This window comes from Ursus maritimus, unplaced genomic scaffold, assembly GCF_017311325.1.
Source record: "Ursus maritimus isolate PB19 unplaced genomic scaffold, ASM1731132v1 scaffold_6, whole genome shotgun sequence".
Lineage (NCBI taxonomy): Eukaryota > Metazoa > Chordata > Mammalia > Carnivora > Ursidae > Ursus > Ursus maritimus.
The window spans coordinates 41,022,054-41,042,949 of record NW_024426774.1 but is presented as its reverse complement, the minus strand read 5'-3'; positions in this window follow the sequence as shown (position 1 = coordinate 41,042,949).

Here is a 20,896-nt window from a genome sequence, read left to right as displayed (position 1 = left end):
TTGAGCCGAAGGCAGACGCTTAACGACTGAGCCACCCAGGCGCCCCCTGATATTAAATATGTCTTAAGGAGATTCATATGGGTGCTAGTTGACAAGGGGTGGTGGTTAATTTTATGTGTCAACTTACTAGGCTAAGTGATGCCCAGATAGCTTGTAAAAGACTATTTTGATGTATGAATCTGAGTGTGTCTCCAGGAGATATTAGCATTTGAATCAGTATGCTGAGTAAAGAAGGCTGCCCTCTCCAGTATGGATGGGCACCAATGAATGGGCTGAGGGAAGAACAGAATGTATAGGAAGGGCAAATTTGGTCTCTCTGTTTGAGTTTACACATCTACCTTGGAGTCTAGGACATCATCCACTCCTAGTTCTTAAGCTTTGGGACTCTGATTAAGACTTATACCATTGGGGTGGGGGAATGGGATAGGCTGGTGATAGGTATTAAGGAGGGCACGTATTGCACGGTGCACTGGGTGTTATACGTGAGTAATGAATCATGGAACTTTACATCAAAAACTATGGATGTACTGTATGGTGACTAATGTAATATACTACTACTACTACTACTACTAATAATAATAATAACAATAAAAGACTTGTACCATTGGCTCTCCTCATTGTCAGGCCTTCAGATAGACTGAATTACACCACTGACTTTTCTGTTTCTCCAGCTTGCTAATGACAGATGATGGGACTTTTCATCCTCCATAATTATGTGTCAATTAGTATAATGTCTATATAAATGTAAATTAGATAGGTAGGTAGATAGATGATTAACAGATAGATATATAGATAGAGCAATGTCAACCAATAGGAGAGTTATATATCTCCTATTGATTCTATTTTCTGTAGAACCCTGCCTCATAAAATCCCTTAAATATGAATTAGTCCGAATTTTGTATTTAAGATCCCATTTTAATTCATTTTATGTTTACCTTCTTGTAGGCAAATATTTTGAAGTGTGCATCCTCCTCTTAGCCCTCTTAATATTGGGATTTTCTTGTCTATATGATTCTTTTAATGTCTTAATTTTGCCATTGCACCACACCATTACAGAAGTGACTGTTAACGCATTATATTAAGTGTACTTTTCAATTTAACAAATTTATTCATGACTCGTGTTTAAAGGAAAAAATGAATTTTGAAATTTGCATGAACACAGAAGCAACATGTCATGCTTTTAATGACAGAGGTACAACTTTCATTATTTTTCATTCATTCACTCATTCATTCATTCATTTTAACTTCGCATTCTCTGATGAAATGAGGAGCCTATACGAAGCACAATTAATGTGGTACAATGATTGAGGCACTGACAGAATAATGAATATAAAGAAGAGTATCATATAACTGACATTTAAAAAATCAATTAGATTTCAGAGAATATAATTTAAATGGAAGATCAAGCACTAATTGCTGTTCTATGCATGTGAAATGATACAGTTTCTCAATTTCCATTCTGGTAGAAGAGATTAATTTTTGAATAACACAAAACAGTTGAAGCCCCTTTCAGAAAAACAAATGTGAAATGCACACACACACACACATACATATACACATATATAAAGACATATATACATATGTATTATTTATATGTAGTTATAATATGGATTATAATATATAGCTATATATAATATTTATATTAGATATACATTTTATTATAAATTATATAGATATTTTATATATATTTTTCTAAGTTCTTATCCAAAATGGCTTTTATCAATGTACAACCACTGTATCTGTTTACACTTACGAAGAAGATACAATCTGTTTGACATTAGCTTCTTACTTTCTCATCCTCTTCAATAAAGCTAGTTATGTTACTATTTTCATTCATCTCTAATTTCCATCTCATTCTCCACATATTCCCTGGTAATGACATTACCTTCCATCACTGCTAATGTGTCCATCTCCACTCACTAGTCTATTCTGTATCCAAATGTAGCTCATTTAATGTACCTTCTTTATTCTTTCTGCATACTTTGAAAATACAGACAGACTCCTTGGAAACTCAGAGATGGGAAAGACTGCCCTGAACTGTGATTTTGCCATTTGTTAACCTGTGGTTTCATGGCAGTTACCTAATATATCTGAAACTTGATCTGCAGTGGTTATTAGGGTATTGCGAGAGTTAAATTGTTACTGTGAAACATAGTAAATGCTAAATAAATGCAAAATAATATTATTAATAATATTGCTTAACAAAATATTATTTGATCCTGCAATTTTCTCTAAATATTTTCTTACATTTCTTCTTTATTTTCTACCCTCTTTGCATGATGCCACCCTCATGGCCTGTCTCTTTAAACATCCATGACGGTAATGTGATCCTTACATTATGAAATTCTTTTCTTCTTTGCTTCCCCAGACAGTATAATATGATGCTTGTCTTTTATTCTCCTGATCATAACGTCTTCAATAAATCAATTTCTCTCTCCCTTAACTCAGTTATGGTTTCTAGTCATAATTCTACCATTCTACCACTAATTCCTCTTACCTTTACAGGTTCTTTTCCTGAAATAATTCATTTTCTTTCACAAAAAAAGGGAAATCTTTCAAATTTAAAATAAGGAAATCAATAAGCACATCTGAAAGAGTAGAAGAAAACAATAAGTAACAACCAAAGAAAATAATAAAATCTGTACAGGCCTTACTTTCCTTAAGAAAGATGTAGATTTAGATTGTTATGCCAAGAGATATATTTTACCAAGTTTGTTTTCCTTTAATGAGTAAGTGGGGAAAAAATCCTTGTTTTTACTCTAAGAAACTTAACATGACTTCAAACCAAAAACTGTCAACTGGATTATATACACATAAAATAGCTTGAACTTTTAATGTACGGAAAATAAATATCTAAGTACCTTCACTCTCACCCTTGTGTGTAACTTTCTTCTAATTTATCTGAGGTATTGGGTGTTTGTCTCATGCTATGACTATGCTTCTTTACTGTTGATTTAATTCCAGTTGTTAAGTATAGCTCAAAGTGAGATCTCCCATTTTGACAGTGTCACTTATAAAATATCAAGGAAGAAAGAAATATTGAATAATATATGTATTAAGTTAGATCTCTATTAATTGGAAAAGTATTCATGATGGATTGCTGAATGAGAAAATCAGGTTGCAGAATAATGTGGAGTATTAAGAAACAAACTTCAAAATTTATCAATGATAAATGCACAAATAAGAATAACAATAAAAATTCAGTCTGTGTTCACTTAATTGAAAACGTGTGTACCATTGTATTTTTAGATTTTCTACCCAGATTTAATTTAGAAGAATTAAAAATAAGATCTATTTCTCCTAAATCACTAGGGCCAAAATAAGAAAGAAAGCTTTCTATGCAGTTAAATTGAGAAATCAAAACGAAACAGAAAAGATGTCAAATCTTAAAGCGTAAAACAAGATGAAGCTATGAGTTAAATTGTAAAAATGTAGACAGTGCTTATTCTACCAGTATATGGGATTCTTTGCAACTGGTGGCAAGCTGTCTTTATTTTTATTACTGTACTCCTTGCATTTAATTAAAATTAGTTGTATTCCTATAGCCATTGCTAGATTGTGAATTCTTAAAAGAAAATGAATGCTATATACTTGTATGTCCTGAATTCCCACCATAAAATACTCTTTCTATAAATATCCAGTCAATGAATTAGTAAGTGAATGGGTGAATGAAGTAATGGGTGAATATACTTGATATATAGGCTCAATGGCTATAGCATATATTCAATAAAGGAAATAATACTCATAGAGCTGAGAACACTTGGGTCCATGAATATTTCTTTAATTGCAATAAACGTGGAATTTTTTTGATGGTTATTTGTCTATATATTGATATATCGATATATAGACTATATATATAGATATGTATCTATAGATAGATATATATAGACTATCTATATAGTTATATCTATATAGATAGACTATATATAGACTATCTATATAGACAATATATATAAGTATTCCTCATACATTTTTTACATATTAAAGAATGTAACAGTTTGTCATCGTCGTCGTCGTCGTTGTTTGTAGAGCCTTTAAGATTTTCTGTTTATAAGATCATGTCATCTGCGAACAGAGACAGTTTTACTTCTTCCTGTTTAGTTTGGATGTCTTTTATTTCTTTTTCTTGCTTAATTGCTCTGCTTAGGATTTCATGTGCTGTATTGAATAGAAATTGTGATAGTAGGCATCCTTGTTTCATTTCTCATCTTAGAAGAAAAGCTTTTGACTTTCACCATTAGGGATAATGTTAGTTGTGGACTCTAATATATAGCCTTTATTATTTTGAGGCATATTCCTTCTAAACCTAATTAGTTGAGTGTTTTTATCATGAAAGTGTATTGAATTTTTTTTTGTCAAACGCTGTTTCTGCATCTATTAAGATAATCATGTGAATTCACCAGAATCACAGGATTAAAAAATTAACATGCAACAGTCAGTTATGATTCTATACACTAACAACAAACTATCCAAAAAGGAAATTAAGAAAACAATCCCATTTACAACAGCATCAAAACATATAAAATACATAGGAATTAACCTAACCAAAGAGGTCGAAGATATATACACTAAACACCATAAAACACTGATGAAAGACTTTAAAGCAGACACTTAAATGGAAAACATCCTCTGTTCATGGATTAGTATAATTGATATTGTTAAAATATCCATACTACCTGAAGCAATTAATAGATTCAACACAATTTCTATCAAAACTTAATGGCATTTTTTTTTTTACAGAAATGGAAAGAAAATATTCTAAACTTAATATAGAACTACAAAAGACTCCAAAATGCAAGGCAATCTTGAGAAGGAATAACAGAGGCATCATACTTCCTGATTTTGAAATACATTATAGGAGCACCTGGGTGGCTCAGTCAGTTAAGCATCTGATTCTTGATTTCAGCTCAGGTCATGATTTCAGGGTCCTGAGATTGAGCCTGGCATTAGGCTCTTCATTGGGCATGGAGCCGTTTAAGAGATTTTATTTTTCCCGCCCCCCTAAAAAATGCCTTGCAAAACTATAGTAATTAAAATAGCATGGTTCTAGTGTAAATACAGACATATAGATAATGGAACACAATAGGGATTCTGGAAATAAATCCACATATGTATGGTCAACTGATCTTCAACAAGGGTTCCAAGAACACACAATGGGGAAGGGGTGATCTCTTCAGCAAATGGTGTCAGGAAAGGCTATCCACATGCAAACAAATGAAATTGGACCCATATCTTATAACATACACAAAAGTCAACTGAAAGTGGATTAAAGACTTAAACATAAGACCTGAAACCATAAAATCCTAGAAGGAAACTTGGGGGGGGGGTTGACATTGGTCTTGGAAATGACTTTTTAAATATGCACCAAAAGTATAGGCAAAAAACCTAAAATAGACAAGTGGTACTATATCAAATGTAAAAGCTTATGTACAGCAAAAGAAAAAAATTAAGAGAGTGAAAATGCAACCTATGGAATGGGAGAAAATATTTGTAAACTGTATAACTAATAAGCATTCATATCCAAATCTATAAGGAACTCCTACAACTCAGTAGCAAAATATCAATAACAATGATAAAAAAAATCTGATTTTTTAAATGGATAAGAGCTTGAATAGACTTTTCTCCAAAAAAAGAAAAAAAGAAAAGAAAAAGAAAAAGAAATACAGATGGCCACCAGGTATATGAAAATGTGCTCAGCATCACTAGTTATCAGGGAAATACAGATCAGAACTGCAGTGACATCCAGACACATCTGATACAACCTTAGAACTGTTAGAATAACTATTATTAGAAATAAATAAATAAGTCAGCATTGGCAATGATATTGAGAAACTGAAACCCTTAAATACTATTGGTGGGGATGTAAACTGGTATAGTGAGAGGAATTGCATAGGAAAATTATGGGATTATGGTTATTGCATCCCTCAATTTTTAGCAAAGCATTTTCAATATTTGGTTTCAAAAACTATTTAACAACATTCATTGTTTAAAATTTGATCTATTTTATGGCAATTCATTATTTTTGTGCCAAATTTTTTAAAAAATTGAAACAATTAAAACATCCCTGAGAAATATTTACACAAGCTAATAAATGCAGTCTTTGTATAAAATATGAGCATAAATGACATAATTTCATGCTTTTGAAGGATTTATAAAATACTTTTCTTTTGGAAAGTATGTGTTGTTATTATCTTATTTAACACAAAGCCTATTCTAATTTCTCATGTCCTGGGAGCAATGACACTTGGAAACAGACTGACTTGAATGAGAAAATTTTAAAAATATGTAATATAAAGAAACATGGAGAAAAAAAATTGTCATTTATTTTTAAATGTGTAGATGCATCACATTGGACTTTTCAGGCATAATTATTTCCCAATAGGCTTAATAAAAGAGTTGTTAAAATGTAGAAATGCCAGTTTAGAATTTTCAAAGCTAAATTGAATAAACATTTCTATAATCCAACCTGCTCCTCAAAAAGAGAAAAGCAGTTGTAATGTAGTTACTCCTTTCCAAAAAAGAGGAGAAAAAAAATGATATTCTAAATCTCTAGCAAAATAATATTTTTCTCTCAATTTGGATGTAAGCCCCATATTTTCTGTTTCTCTCCTAGTGTGTATTAGCATTAGTTGATTGAATATTCAGTGTCATAACACTTCCAACAAAACTTTCAGAATCATATTTTGTGATTTAGAATTTGTGTCCTTTGGAGAAAGGAGTAAAGGTTATTTTCAGCCATTTGTTTTCAGTACATCAACAAGGCTTATTATGTGAAATCTTTGTGTGTGTCTCTGTGTACATGTGTCAGAGACAGAGACAGAGGCAGAGAGACAGAGAGAGGGGACACAAAGGCAATATTTGGCCTCATGATTGCCTTTCATCCACAGGAAATCATTTAAAAAAAGTCTGATACAGTTGCTGAAATCTCATATAGTCATAAGTGAAAGCTTTTGTTTTCTTAATTTACTATTTGCTTAAGAAGTATGATTTATACTAAAGGTTTTAGGCAAAGATTTTTATGATCTTGTTCCAAATATTTTCTCCACTGAATTACCTTTTTCCTTTTGTCCTTTTGCTTGATTGACATACCCATTTTATAGCTCAATATTAAAGTAATTATGACAACTTAAATTTTTCTTCTTTTCACTGTACTGGAAGTTGTTTTTGGGGTGGTGTCTCACAATCTGTTGTTTCTTACTTTGTTATAAGCTGTAAAATGTTTCTTTTTCCCCCACTATCTTGTGTTTTCAAGGAACCAAAATAAATCTGATAGCTCAGATTTATATATATAAAGATTTATATATAAGCTGGAAAGTCTTTTTAATATCTCATTTAATAATATACACAACAGGAAAGGAGCTAAATCTGTAAAATATTTTGTATGATTTTTCTGTATTTATTTGACTTTTTTTTCCATCATATAGATTACTTTTCACTAGATATAAAATACTTTATTTGGCTGATGATTGTTATTTTTTTTTTTTTTTGTATTCTATCTTTTTTGGTTGTTTTTCAATGAGTATTTGTTCTATATAATGTCAAACCTTGTACTAGATATTTAAGAGATAAAAGTAAATAAGATGTTTTCCTTACTTTTGTTAAAAGGAAGAGATTTCAGTTCAATATTTTCCAGTATGATTGACAAGGTGTCAGGTTCAATGATTATTACCTGCATATAGACACATTGTAATACCTGTAAATTACAGATAGAGATTTAAAGAATACATATTTCAAAGCAACCACATTAGTAATTTCATAATCCAGATCCAGATTTAGGACTTTCACAGCCTATGCTGATCTTCATGAGCAGTTTGTGGGGTGATGTAGTACTTTGATAAAATAGACAAGTAATATAAAAATAAAAAGAAAGAAAAATATTTATCATTTAACCACACTGCGAATAAGTATTCCTTTACATATAAACACCCCCACACACACAGACACACACATACACATGCACACTCATACACACTCACTGGCCTAATAACCATTTTGTCAGTGATTTGCCATAGTTAGAAATGTCCTCTTTGGAACGGATTTTTTTCTTAACTTCTTGCTTCTGTGTAAGTTATCAGGTGTTTAAAAACTGTATAATTTTGAGTTCAGCTTTCCATACAATTCATTAGGAATTTGAGTGTTTAAGAAGACTGTACAAGATGCAGATTTGTTTTCTCACAACATAAGAATTTTAAACTAGACCATGGTAGAGATATGTAATAATGCTCATAGAAAATGTAAGAATGCAAAGGAGTAGCTAGTCTTTTTGGAATCAAATGTGATTTTCTTTGTTTGTTCCTTCCCATGGGAGAAACAATTGTTGAATGGAATGAAAAGATAGCTAGGCTGGAGATACAGTAAAAGTGTGTTTGAAAACTGAACACTTATTGGAAGAAAAGGATTGAGACCTTGAACAGTACTGCTCAATATTTAAATGTATATTGATATCCTTCAGGAAGAATAAAGGTCCTCTGAACAGGGATATGTTACAAAAGGCATCCTTAAATAAACAACACGAATCAGTGAACTGACTCCTTTTCTGGAAAAAAATAATAATAATAGAAGTGTTGGTTTGTGGTTTGTCAGATAAAATATAACAGAATCTGACCCAGACAAGTAATTTTCTTGAATAAATGGCCAGATAAGCAGATATAATAGAAATCGATAGTGCTATGATAATGGATTCCTAGCATATTTTTATGTAGAATAACATTTAGTTGAGTTTTCATGTGTGATTGGCAAGAAACAAACTTACCTACATCTTTTTACATGAGTGTGCGTCTATGCAGAATATCCTTAGAGACTAGAGTAACTCAGGGGAAGAGGCATTGGACATCCAACAAATCAGGATCGGTTGATACTCACGTATTCCATGCTGAGAAACTCCTAGGTATTTGTGAAACACACCTGACATCCAGATCATGAGAATACTTTTATATACAAAGTGGTGGGGTTGTACAGGATTTGCTTATATTAAATAGAATTTGGATAAAGTTGTTAGTTACTTCCATACGATATAAACTTTTTTTATATTATGGACTGTGTGTCATATTGTGCTATGCCCTTTCCACTCCATTGGGCAATTAACCCCCACTGTGTTTTAGCCACATCACCTATAAGAGTCAGTTCTTAGAAGAGGATTTGACATTAGCTATTTCCTTCCTTTTTTTTTTTTTTAAGATTTTATTTATTTATTTGACAGAGATAGAGACAGCCAGCGAGAGAGGGAACACAAGCAGGGGGAGTGGGAGAGAAAGAAGCAGGCTCATAGCGGAGGAGCCTGACGTGGGGATCGATCCCCTAACACCGGGATCACGCCCTGAGCCAAAGGCAGACACTTAACCGCTGCGCCACCCAGGTGCCCCTAGCTATTTCCTTCTTGACAGTGTCAGATTGTATTTTGGATTAATCTCATATTTTGAACTCGAGTCCAGGCCATTCCCCATTTTAAAAGAAAATAACATATTTTTTCTGGTCTATTGAAATGATTACATGGTTTTTATCACTTCTCTTGTTGATGTGAGGTATCATGTTGATTTATTTGCAAATATTGAGCCACACTTGCATCCCAGGAATAAATCCCACTTGATCGTGTTGAATGATTTTTTTTTAATGTATTGTTGGATTCGGTTTGCTAATATTTTGTGGAGGATTTTTTCATCTATGTTCATCAGAGAAATTGGCCTGTAATTCTCTTTATTTTTTGTAGTGTTCTCTGGATTAGGTATCCAGGTAATACTGGCATCATAGGATGAATTTGGAAGCTTTCCTTCTTCTTCTATTTTTTGGAATAGTTTCAGAAGAATATGTATTAACTCTTTAAATGTTTGGTAGGTTGCCTGTGAAACCATCAGGTCCTGTATTTTTGTTTGTTGGGAGCTTTTTGGTTACTGATTCAATATCATTGCTGGTATTAGTCTGTTCAATTTCTGTTTCTTCCTGCTTCAGGATTTGTAAGTTATGTGTTTCAGGTAATTTATTTCTTCTAAGTTGTCTGATTTGTTAACACATAATTTTTCATAGTATTCTTTTATAAGCATCTGTATTTCTGTGGTGTTGGTTGCCATTTCTCTCTCTTTTTTTTTTTTTTGGATTTTGTTTGAGTCTTATTTATTTTTTATTTATTTATTTATTTTATTTATTTATGATGAGTCTGGCTAGAGGTTTATCGATTTTGTTGATCTTTCCAAAGAGCGAGCTTCTGGTTTCATTGATGTGTTCTATTGTTTTTCTAAGATTCTGCCAAAGCAGTACTAGAACTGACAAATTAATTAACTAAAGTGACAAGATAGAAAATTAATCTATTGCATTTCTATACACTAAAAATGAAGCAGCAAAAAGAGAAATTAAGAAAACAGTTCTATTTACAAGTGCACCAAAAATAATAAAATAACTAGAAATAAACTTAACCACAGAGGTGAAAGACCTGTACTCTGAAAACTATAAAGTAGTCATGAAAAAAATTGAAGATGACACAAAGAAATGGAAAGATATTCCATGCACTTGGATTGGGAGAACAGATATTGTTAAAATGTCAAAACCCAAAGCAATCTACAGATTTAATGCAATCCCTGTCAAAATACCAATCATATTTTCACAGAACTAGAAGAAATAATCCTAAAATTTTTATGGAAGCACAAAAGACTCCAAATAGCCAAAGCAATCTTGAAAAAGAAGAACAAAATTGGAGGTACCACAATCCCAGATTTCAAGATACATTACAAAGCTGTAGTAGATGAAAGAGTATGTGCTGGCACAAAAATAGACACATGGATCAAAAGAACAGAATAGAGAGCCCGGTAATAAACCCACAATTATGTAGTTAATTAATCTTTGACAAAGGATACAAGAATATGGAATGGGAGAAAGACCATTTCTTCAACAAATGGTATTTGGAACCCTGGATGGCTACATGCAAAAGAATGAAATTAGACACCCTTTCTTACACCATACACAAAAATAAACTCAAAATGGATTTAGGACCTAAATGTGAGACCTGAAATCATAAAAATTATTGAAGAGAGCCAATTAATAATTTCTTTAACATTGACTGTAGCAACATTTTTCTAGATATGTCTCCTGAGGCATGAGAAACAAAAGCAGAAATAAACTATTGGGACAACATCAACGTAAGAAGTTTCTGCACAGCAAAGGAAGCAACCAACAAAACAAACAAACAAACAAACAAACAAAAACCCACTGAATGGAAGAAGATATTTGTAAATTACATATCTGAAAAGGGGTTAGAATCCAAAATATATAAGTAAATTATACAACTTAACACACACACACACACACACACACACAAGCACACAAAAAATCCAAGTAAACATGGGCAGAAGACATGAACAGACCTTTCTCTGAAGACATACAGATGGCCAATAGACACATGGAAAGATACTCAACATCACTAATCATCAGAGAAATGCAAATCAAAACTACAATGGATATCACTTCACACCTGTGAGAATGGCCTAAGAGAAATATACAAGAAACAGCAAATGTCAAGAATGTGGAAGAAAAGGAACCCTCAAGCATTGTTCATGGGAATGCAAACTGGTATAGCCACTGTGAAAAACAGTATGGAGGTTTCTCAAGAAATTCAAAATAGAATTACCATATGATCCAGTAATTCCACTACTGAGTATTTATGCAAAGAATACAAAAAAAAAAAAAAAAACACTAAGTTGAAAAGATATATGCACCCCTATGTTTTTTGCAGCGTTATTTACAATAGTCAAGATATGGAAGTAACCCGAGTGTCCCATTAATAAGTGAATGGATAAAGAAGAAATGGCATGTATATAGATATAGATATATGTATCTATATCTGGGGGATATAATGGAATTGTAGCCATAAAAAAGAATGTAATCTTGCCACTTGTAATAGCATGGATGGATCTAGAGGTTATTATGCCAAGTGAAAGAAGTCACAGAAAGACAAATACCATATTATTTCACTCATATGTGGAATTTAAGAAACAAAACAAGCAATCAAAGGGGAAAAAGGAAGGAAACAAAACAAAACAAAACAACAACAACAAAAAAAAAAACAGACTCTAAAATATAGAGAACAAACTGGTGGTTACCAGAGGGTAGATGGGTGATGGCCCAGGTGAAACAGGTGAGGTGATAAGGGTACACTTATTGTCATGAGCCCTGAGTAATGTGTAGAATTATTCAATCACTATATTATATGCCTAAAATTAATATAACACTGTACATTAATTATACTGGAGTTAAAAAAACAAAATTAATAAAATAAAACATTTCTATACTACAAAATGTACATTTTAGAAATATAAAATTTTGTTTTATTTATTCATGCATTTATTTAATTTTTTTTAATCTGTATGTTAGGCCTCATTCTTGGAAGATTTTTAGACTGTGTGGAAAATACAGATTTGTGGCAAAAATCTAGCAATAAGCTATTGCTGGGGTTACTAATTAATCCAAATAATATTTATTGAACTTCCATTGTGTATTATTGCTTGAGACATTGAGGAGATTAAATCAGAAAAAATAAAGCATTCAATGACAAGCATTTGTAAATTGATACAGAGATTATAGTGCTTAATTTTAGAATGTTTTATTATGCCCTTGAAATTACTATTTTAGGTAGTCACCTTCCTTGTGTTATATGTATATCACCTTCCAGATATTTTGTAAATCAGTTAAAGTGCTTTAAAATGTTGTTTAAGCAACTGAGTGATATTCATGTTATCTGGTAAAACTTTCCCTTCTTAAATATACAATGGATTTTGATGCCTCCATAATTTTGCCATTTTTTCTTTGTGGAAAGGCTTTAAATACCCTATATTCATGGTAAAGTTATACATATCCTTGAAGGCCTGGTTCATCAATTTATCACCTTTACTCACTTATTAAAGCATAAAATTCACAAAAGAAAAGACTGTTGCTCATATATATCCTCACGCCACTTCAAACATGGTCTTTGCATAAAAAATCTCAACGGGGAACTTACCAGAACAGTCCACTTTAGGCTTATTGTCTGATATAATTATCAATAGCACACATTGCATTTAAAAATTATATGATCATTCAATTATAGTCATGTGTTCCTGTGAAAATTGATAGGGCATGAGCTTTTTTTGTCTTTCTAAGACCTAAGAATTTGTTTTTATTATTGTTTTTTTTTAAAGATTTTATGTATTTATTTGACAGAGAGAGAGACGGCCAGTAAGAGAGGGAACATAAGCAGGGGGAGTGGGAGAGGAAGAAGCAGGCTCCCAGCAGAGCAGGGAGCCCGATGCAGGGGCTCGATCCCAGGACCCTGGGATCAGGCCCTGTGCTGAAGGCAGACACTTAACAACTGAGCCACTCAGGCGCCCCCAGTTTTTATTATTGTTTAATTGAATTATATACAGAGTCTTTTTGAGGGAATACAAATTTCAATAATGACAAAATAAGTACTTCAAACTTACTCTTCCATTGAAAATAAACAGGAAATGTGGAAAAGCATGACCAAATCTGTTTAAAAATATGTGAGATGAATGGAGAATTGCAGGGGTAAGACCTAAATGATACTAGAAGCCCCGAGCTTTGAGCTCAGCATCTGGTGCCGCTTTTTCTTTAGAATACCCTTTTAATCCCCAAAGCAAGAAAAGTGAATAGGTAAATCTGAGAAGCTAGGCAGAATTTATGACATACATAGCTGGGGGGATGATTTGGAGTTTAGGGTTTGCCACAAGCTGTTATGCTTGGTAAACAACCCATTATTTGAGGTTAGATCCACATCTTAGAAGTTACGATAAACTGAAAATAAGTCAGCACTCAAGGAATTCAAATGAACACAACACTCACAGATATTGAATCCCAGCTTTACTTAAATCCCCAGGTGAGTTAGGTCAATTGGAATTACTAATGTTGCCTGCCTAGTGGCCTGGCTGTACATTATACAGACTTTCAAATTATTTCTATAAATGTTCATATTCATCGTGTGATACTCTACCAAAAATTACCAGGTATACAAGGTGAAAAGATGTGTAGAAAAGCAAAGATAACTGAAAGACAATAAAAACAGACCCAAGGTAGATCCAGATAATGGGGGTTTTAGACAAAGATTTTAAGATAGCTTTATTATGTTTAAGAAATTAGAAAACAGGATGGGTAATTTTGTTCATGTGGAAAAAAAAAAACAGGAATAAAAGACAAAGAAAATTTAAGAACTAAAAAATATACAATAACTTTGGGGCACCTCGGTGGCTCAATTGGTTAAGTGTCTGACTCTTGATCTCAGCTCAGGTCTCCATCTCAGGGTCATGAGTTCAAGCCCAGCATGGAGCCTACTTAAAAAAAAAATACAATAACTTAAGAACAGGTTACACACACCAAAAGAAAGTATATGGAAGTAGTTCAGGGTAGTTCAAAAAACAACAACAACAACAAAACAGTAACAGAGAGAGAAAAATAGAAATTATCCAAACTGTTACAAAGAAAGGAATATAGGAAATATTCTAATATGTATATGACTTGATTCCCAGAAGAAGATGACAGACAGAATAGAATAGAGGAAATATTTGAAAAATAAGTACTGAAATGTTTTTTGAAACTAGCAAAAATATCAGGCCAAAAGAAGCATAGCAAAAACCAAGAAGGATAAATGAAACAAAAAAGGTACAAAAATAAAATTTCAGAAATAAAAAAAAATGAGAAAAAGAAGAAAAATATTGAGATAAATAAAATATATTATATTCAAAGGGGCTGAATATGACAGTTAAACTTTCAGTAGTGATTATAGATGCTAGAAAACAATGAAAGTAAAATTTTAATGAGCTGACAATATAACTATCAACATGGAATTATAAACTCACAAAAATATTCTTCTATAATAAAGATATTATAGACATATAAATTGAAAAAAAATACTAGCAGAGTCATATCAAAAATAGAAAAGTAGTTTTACAGAGAGAAGAAAAAAGTAATCCCAATGGAAGCTTAGAGAAACATAAAGGGAAAAAAAAGAGTAACATAAAATGTAAATACATGGGTTAATCTAATGTATCTGTCTTCACAATGGTAACATGTTGTCAAGATTAAAATATATATGAACACAAAAACATACCAAAATGTGATATAGTTCTAATTTATATTACATTTTTTTAAATACATCTATCAAAGATGTTCAAGAAAGGACACAAAATGGATTATGGAATTGATAGAACAAATTAAAAATATATAATAAGTTGGTAGAAATGAATCAGGAAACTACTGTCTTTTGCTGCATAATTAACTGACAAAAAGTTAGCCAATGAATGCAACAACCCTTTTGTAATGTTCCATGATGTGCATCAGGAATTCAGGCAGTGCTTATCTGGCAGATTTTTCTGCTCTACCTGATGATTGTTGATTGATCCTTCAGTGGTGGTCAACTTCAGGCTATAATGGTCTGAAGAGTCAGAGATTATTTTCCTCCCATACATTTTGCCTTAGCTGGAAGGTATGGAGGATTTAATATATCTGGTCTTCTCTTCTCTATGAATCCTCAGGGTTCCCCATATATCTTCTCCAGCAAGATAGAACTGTGAAGTGTCTGTGGGTTCATTGAATAATGGTTCCAAAAAACATAAAGTGAAAGTTCCCAGTCCTTTAAAGTCATGGGCTACAAATTACCAGAATGTTATTTATGTCTTATTATTTAAAGAGGCCACAGAACATACCTATTCAAGCAGAGAGGATATAGACCTCACTTCTCAGTGGGAGGAGTGCCAAAATATATAGCTATCTAAAAAAATCCACAGGCCCTAATTCACTATCATCACAAAAGTATATTCTGAAGACTGGTTATCATCTAATTATTTATCAAGTGCTGGTGACCTTTTTATGTGCAATTAAAAATTACAGATATAAGTTACAATTAAATTGGTGTTTTTTTCAGTAGTCATAGATCAATAAAATGTTTTAGAGGTATATTAAAGAAAATTAAAGAAGACTTTAATGAATCGAGTGATAAAATCATCAACTAGGTCATGTATATTGTGACAATTTATGAGAGATTTAACATTACAAACCAATGAACTTTTCGATAAGTTGTCCGAGGTCACTTGGATATACGTTAGGAAAAAAAAAAAAGATTTATTGCTCCCAGCTCTTTCAATAAAACTTAATTCCCTATGAAATTAGACTTAAAATTGAAAGTCAACAAAAATCTAGAAGGCAATATGGAAGACTGTGTTTATAAACTTGCTCTGGACAAGGATTTCTTAAACTGGGCAAAAATTAACAATAAAGGAAAAAGATAAATTGGGCTGTCTATAATTAGTATCATCTCTTCATCAAAAGAAAACATTATTCAGGGTATGAAAAGGCAAGTACACAGTGAGAGAAAATATTTGTGATTTATATCTAACATAGGATTCATCCAAGGATAGAATCATGATGAACCCTAGAAAAACCATGGAAGTCTTGACCAGACACTCCACAAAAGAAGCCATTCAAATAAAGAAACCAACAAGTAAATAAATAAATGGAAATGGTTCTCAACTTCAGTAATTATTAGGTAAAAACTATTCTCTGCTATCAGAACAGAGGACATGTTTAGAGTTGAGTAAGAGGTAGCTAATATCGAGTGCAGATAATGGAGGTTGACTTTTGGAGCACTGTTAAATTCCATTTCTTTATTTTGGTGGTTACTTTGTGTATTCAGTTTGTAAAGTTTTATTGCTTTATGCTAATGTACACTTTTTTGCATATATTTACATGCAACAATAGAAAGTAGAGACATAGATGAAAAAAGGAGATAAATGCTTTTCCTCTTTTGCCTTTTCCAGAATGTGACACAGTTGAAATCAAACACTATGTGACATTTTCAGATTGGCTTCTTTCACTCAGTGTTAAGCATTTAAGTTTCCTCCATGTCTTTTCATGGCCTGATAGCTCATTTTTTTTTTAGTGCTGAATATCCCATTATCGGGATGTACTATGTTGTGTATATCCATTCACCTACTGAAGGACATCTTGATTGCTTCAAAGATTTGAAAATTATGAGTAAAGCTGCTATAAACATTTGTGTACAGGCTTTTGTATGGATGTAAGTTTTTAGCTCCTTTGGGTGAATACCAAAGAGAGTGAGTACTGGGTCATATGGTAAGACATTTTTAGCTTTGTAAGAAATCACCAGAATTTCTTTGAAAATGATTGTACCATTTTGCATACCCACCAGGAATGACTGGGAGTTCCAGTTGCTTCACAGCATTGCCAGAATATACTGTTGTCAGTGTTCTGGATTTTGACCATTGTAATAGGTATGTAGTAGTATCTCATTGTTTTAATTTGTATTTTCTTGATGTCATTTGATGTGTAGCATCTTTTTACATGCTTATTTGCCCTATATATCTTCTTTGATGAGGTGTATATATGTGGCCAATTTTTAATCAGGCTGTTCGTCTTCTTATCATCGAGTTTTAAGAGCTCTTTGTATGTTTTGGATAATGGTCCTTTAGCAAATATGTCCTCTGCAAATATTCTCTCCTAGTTTTTGGCTTTTCTTCTTAAGTCTCTTGATTGTGTCTTTCACAGAACAGTTTTGTTGTTGTTGTTGCTAACTTTATTGAAGTCCTGTTTATCTGTTATTCCTTTCATGGATTGTGCTTTTGGTGTTGTAACTAAAAGGTTATCACCAAATGCAAAGTTATTTGGATCTTCTCCCATGTTATCTTTTGGAATTTTATAGTTTTGCATCATACATTTTGGTCTGTGATCCATTTTCAGTTAATTTTTGCAAAGGGTATAAGGTCTGTGCCTGGATTCTGTGTGTGTGTGTGTGTGTGCGTGCGTGTGTGTGTGTGTGTGTGTGTGTGTGTGTGTGTTTAGTTGTTGCAGGACTCTTTATTGAAAAAAATCCCATTTCTCTTTTGTCAAAGATCAGTTAACCATATTTATGTTGGACTATTTATGGGATCTCTATTCTGTTCCATTGATCTATTTGTCTGTTATTTTGCTAGTACCACACTGTCTTGATTCCTGTAGCTTTCCATTAAGTCTTGATACAGGGTAGTGTCAGTTCAACAACTTTGTTCTTCTTCAGTATTGTTCTGGCTATTCTGTGTCTTTTGCCTCTCCATATAAAGTTTAGACTCAGTTTATTAATACCTAAAAAATAACTTGCTGGGATTTTTATTGGGATTGTATTGAATGTATAGATTAAGTTGGGAGAACTGACAACTTGAAAATACAAAGTTTTCCTATCAATGAACATGGGGATTTTGGTTCCTCTTTGATTTTCTTCATCAGAGTTTTGTACCTTTCGTCATATAGATCTTGTACATATTTTGTTAGATTAATGCCTAAGTATTTCATTTTTGAGGGTATTAATGCAAATTTTTGTTTTTAATTTCAAAGTTCACTTGTTAATTGAAGGTATATAGGAAAGAGATTAACTTTTGTGTATTAACCTGTGTACTGTTAACTTGCTGTAGTTGCTGTTTAGTTGTGGGAGACTTAGTCATTTCTTTCCAGTATTCTGCATAGATGATCATGTCATTCAGGAACAAAGTGTATTTTTTTCCTTCTCATCTGTATACCTTTTTAACCCTCGCCTTTTTGCAATAACAAAGACTTCCAGTATGACATTAAAAAGGAGGGGTGAGAGAATATTTGTGCCTTGTTCTTTTCTGTGGGAAAACTCTGAGTTTTTCACCATTAAGTATAGCACCTATAGATTGTTACCTAGATATTCTTCATGAAGGTGAATAACTTTCCCTGTATTCTAAATTTACTGAGAATTTTCATCATGGATGGGTGTTGGAACATGGAAGCTTTTGATAACTAAGTTTGCATATCTGTGGTTTCAGATTAACTTCTGCCCTCTTATTTTTCCATTCTATCTTTGTTTTGTCTTCTTAAGGATTCCCCTTAATTATTCCAAAGCTCAGCTATACATTAAAAACATGTTTCTCATAATTTATATTTTGTTACACACTGCATTAAGTAAAAATGTTAACCATATGCATTAATTAACTGTAATATACAGTACATGGATGAGCCAGAATTATGGGGAGTCATCCTATCTTTCAAGTCTGTACTCTTTAACTATACTTCTCAGAGAGAGAGTGAATTTTTGTGCTTTTGTTCTCCGATTATTTTGTCTTTAGACTCTGATTTGTGTTAAATGCTTCCCAGGGGAAGGGAAAGTATATGGACATTTTTAGTCATTCTACATCTTCCTATATGCTAATTTTTACTTCTTACTGTAAAATTTTAAAAGAACTCCTAGATATGTTAATTTGAAGATGAAATCGTCTATGTCTAAATTAAGAACAAGGATAAAACATATGGAAAGCATATAAATAAGCTAACATTAGCAGAAGCATAGCAATTGACAGTATTGCATTCTTACAGTAATACAATATAGTCCCCAGTTGTTGAGTGTCCCTAGAGTCATACCTTTTTATATTTAAAACTCTGATTCCTGTTAAAACACAATTAGTCTTAAGAAAGGTAACATGTTTAGATATTCTGTCATTTATGCTTTATAATTAGGAAATGGCAAGTATTTTCTTAGGAGCAGTATTGTTAGGTGACATACATTAAACATGATTCACATGAAGCTGACTAGGAGAATAAATATTTCATACGTATAATGAATGAGTTGATGTAAATATACAGAATTGGGAAGTAGGGAGATACTTACAACTGTCTTCACCATCTTTTGTCCAGAAACAGGATTGGGTACAATGTCAATGTTAAGAAAAATTAAGTGAAAGATCCCACAGCAAAACAGTTAAATTATTTGCTTAGTAACAGCTGCTGCTAAGAACTGCAGTTGGAATGTCTGTATTTTAAAGGGCAAACAAATTCATCTGTTAGGGATGCTATTAAAATAATTTTTAAAACTTCAAAAGCACACAGAACTTGTCACACACACAGTTATGACACAGTTCTGGTTCTCTCACTCATGTCCTATCCTCATCCCTCCTCAGAATGTTAACAGGTTATGATTATTGGAGAGTACGTGTGTGTGTGTGTGTGTGTGTGTGTGTGTGTGTGTGTGTGTGTTGCAGGTGGAATGCTACTTCTGAGCCATTGCTAGAGGACTTGGAAGAAGATGCTAGGAAAGAAGGAAAGCTAATGATGATGGAAACTTCATAGCTCAAAACTAGACAACTAGCTTCTGAATAAATGATAGTTGCCCTGTGTAATAAATTAAATTATTTCCATGTCCTCTCTCCTCCAGTTTGTCCTATGCATTATATCTAAACCTGATAATTCGTATTTGTTTCCAAAAATTAGAAAATATTTCTTATACTCTCTAATAGGTAATAAACTTATTTATAGGCAGAAAAACACAAATATGAATAGTAAATATCTTTTACTGCCTCCCTCAGTTTCACTAGTCATTTGCTACTGATATAATTGAAAATACAGAATTTCTCCTAGAATAAGAGACTGATATTGTTGAGAAATACAAGATATTGGAAGCAGAACAAGCCCAAAACCAAATCGAACCATATTATTTATTTATTTATTTATTTATTTATTTATTTATTTATTTATTTTCAATTAGCCAACATATAGTACATCATTACTATTTGATGTAGTGTTCAGTAATTCATTAGTTGTGTATAACACCTAGGGCTCATCACATCACATTCCCTCTTTAATATCCATCAACTGGTTACCGTATGCCCCCACTCCACATCCTTCTGTAACCCTCAGCTTGTTTCCCAGAGTCCAGTCTCTCATGGTTCGTCACCCTCTCTGATTTCTTCCTGTTCAGTTTTCCCTCCCTTCCCCGATGGTCCTCTGCACTAATTGAACCATATTATTTATGTTAATACAAGGGCAGGTTGAAAAGAGATTTGGATAAAATAGCTAAAGACGGCTCTTTTACTTATTTTTTAAAAAGATTTTATTTATTTATTTGACATAGAGAGAGAGA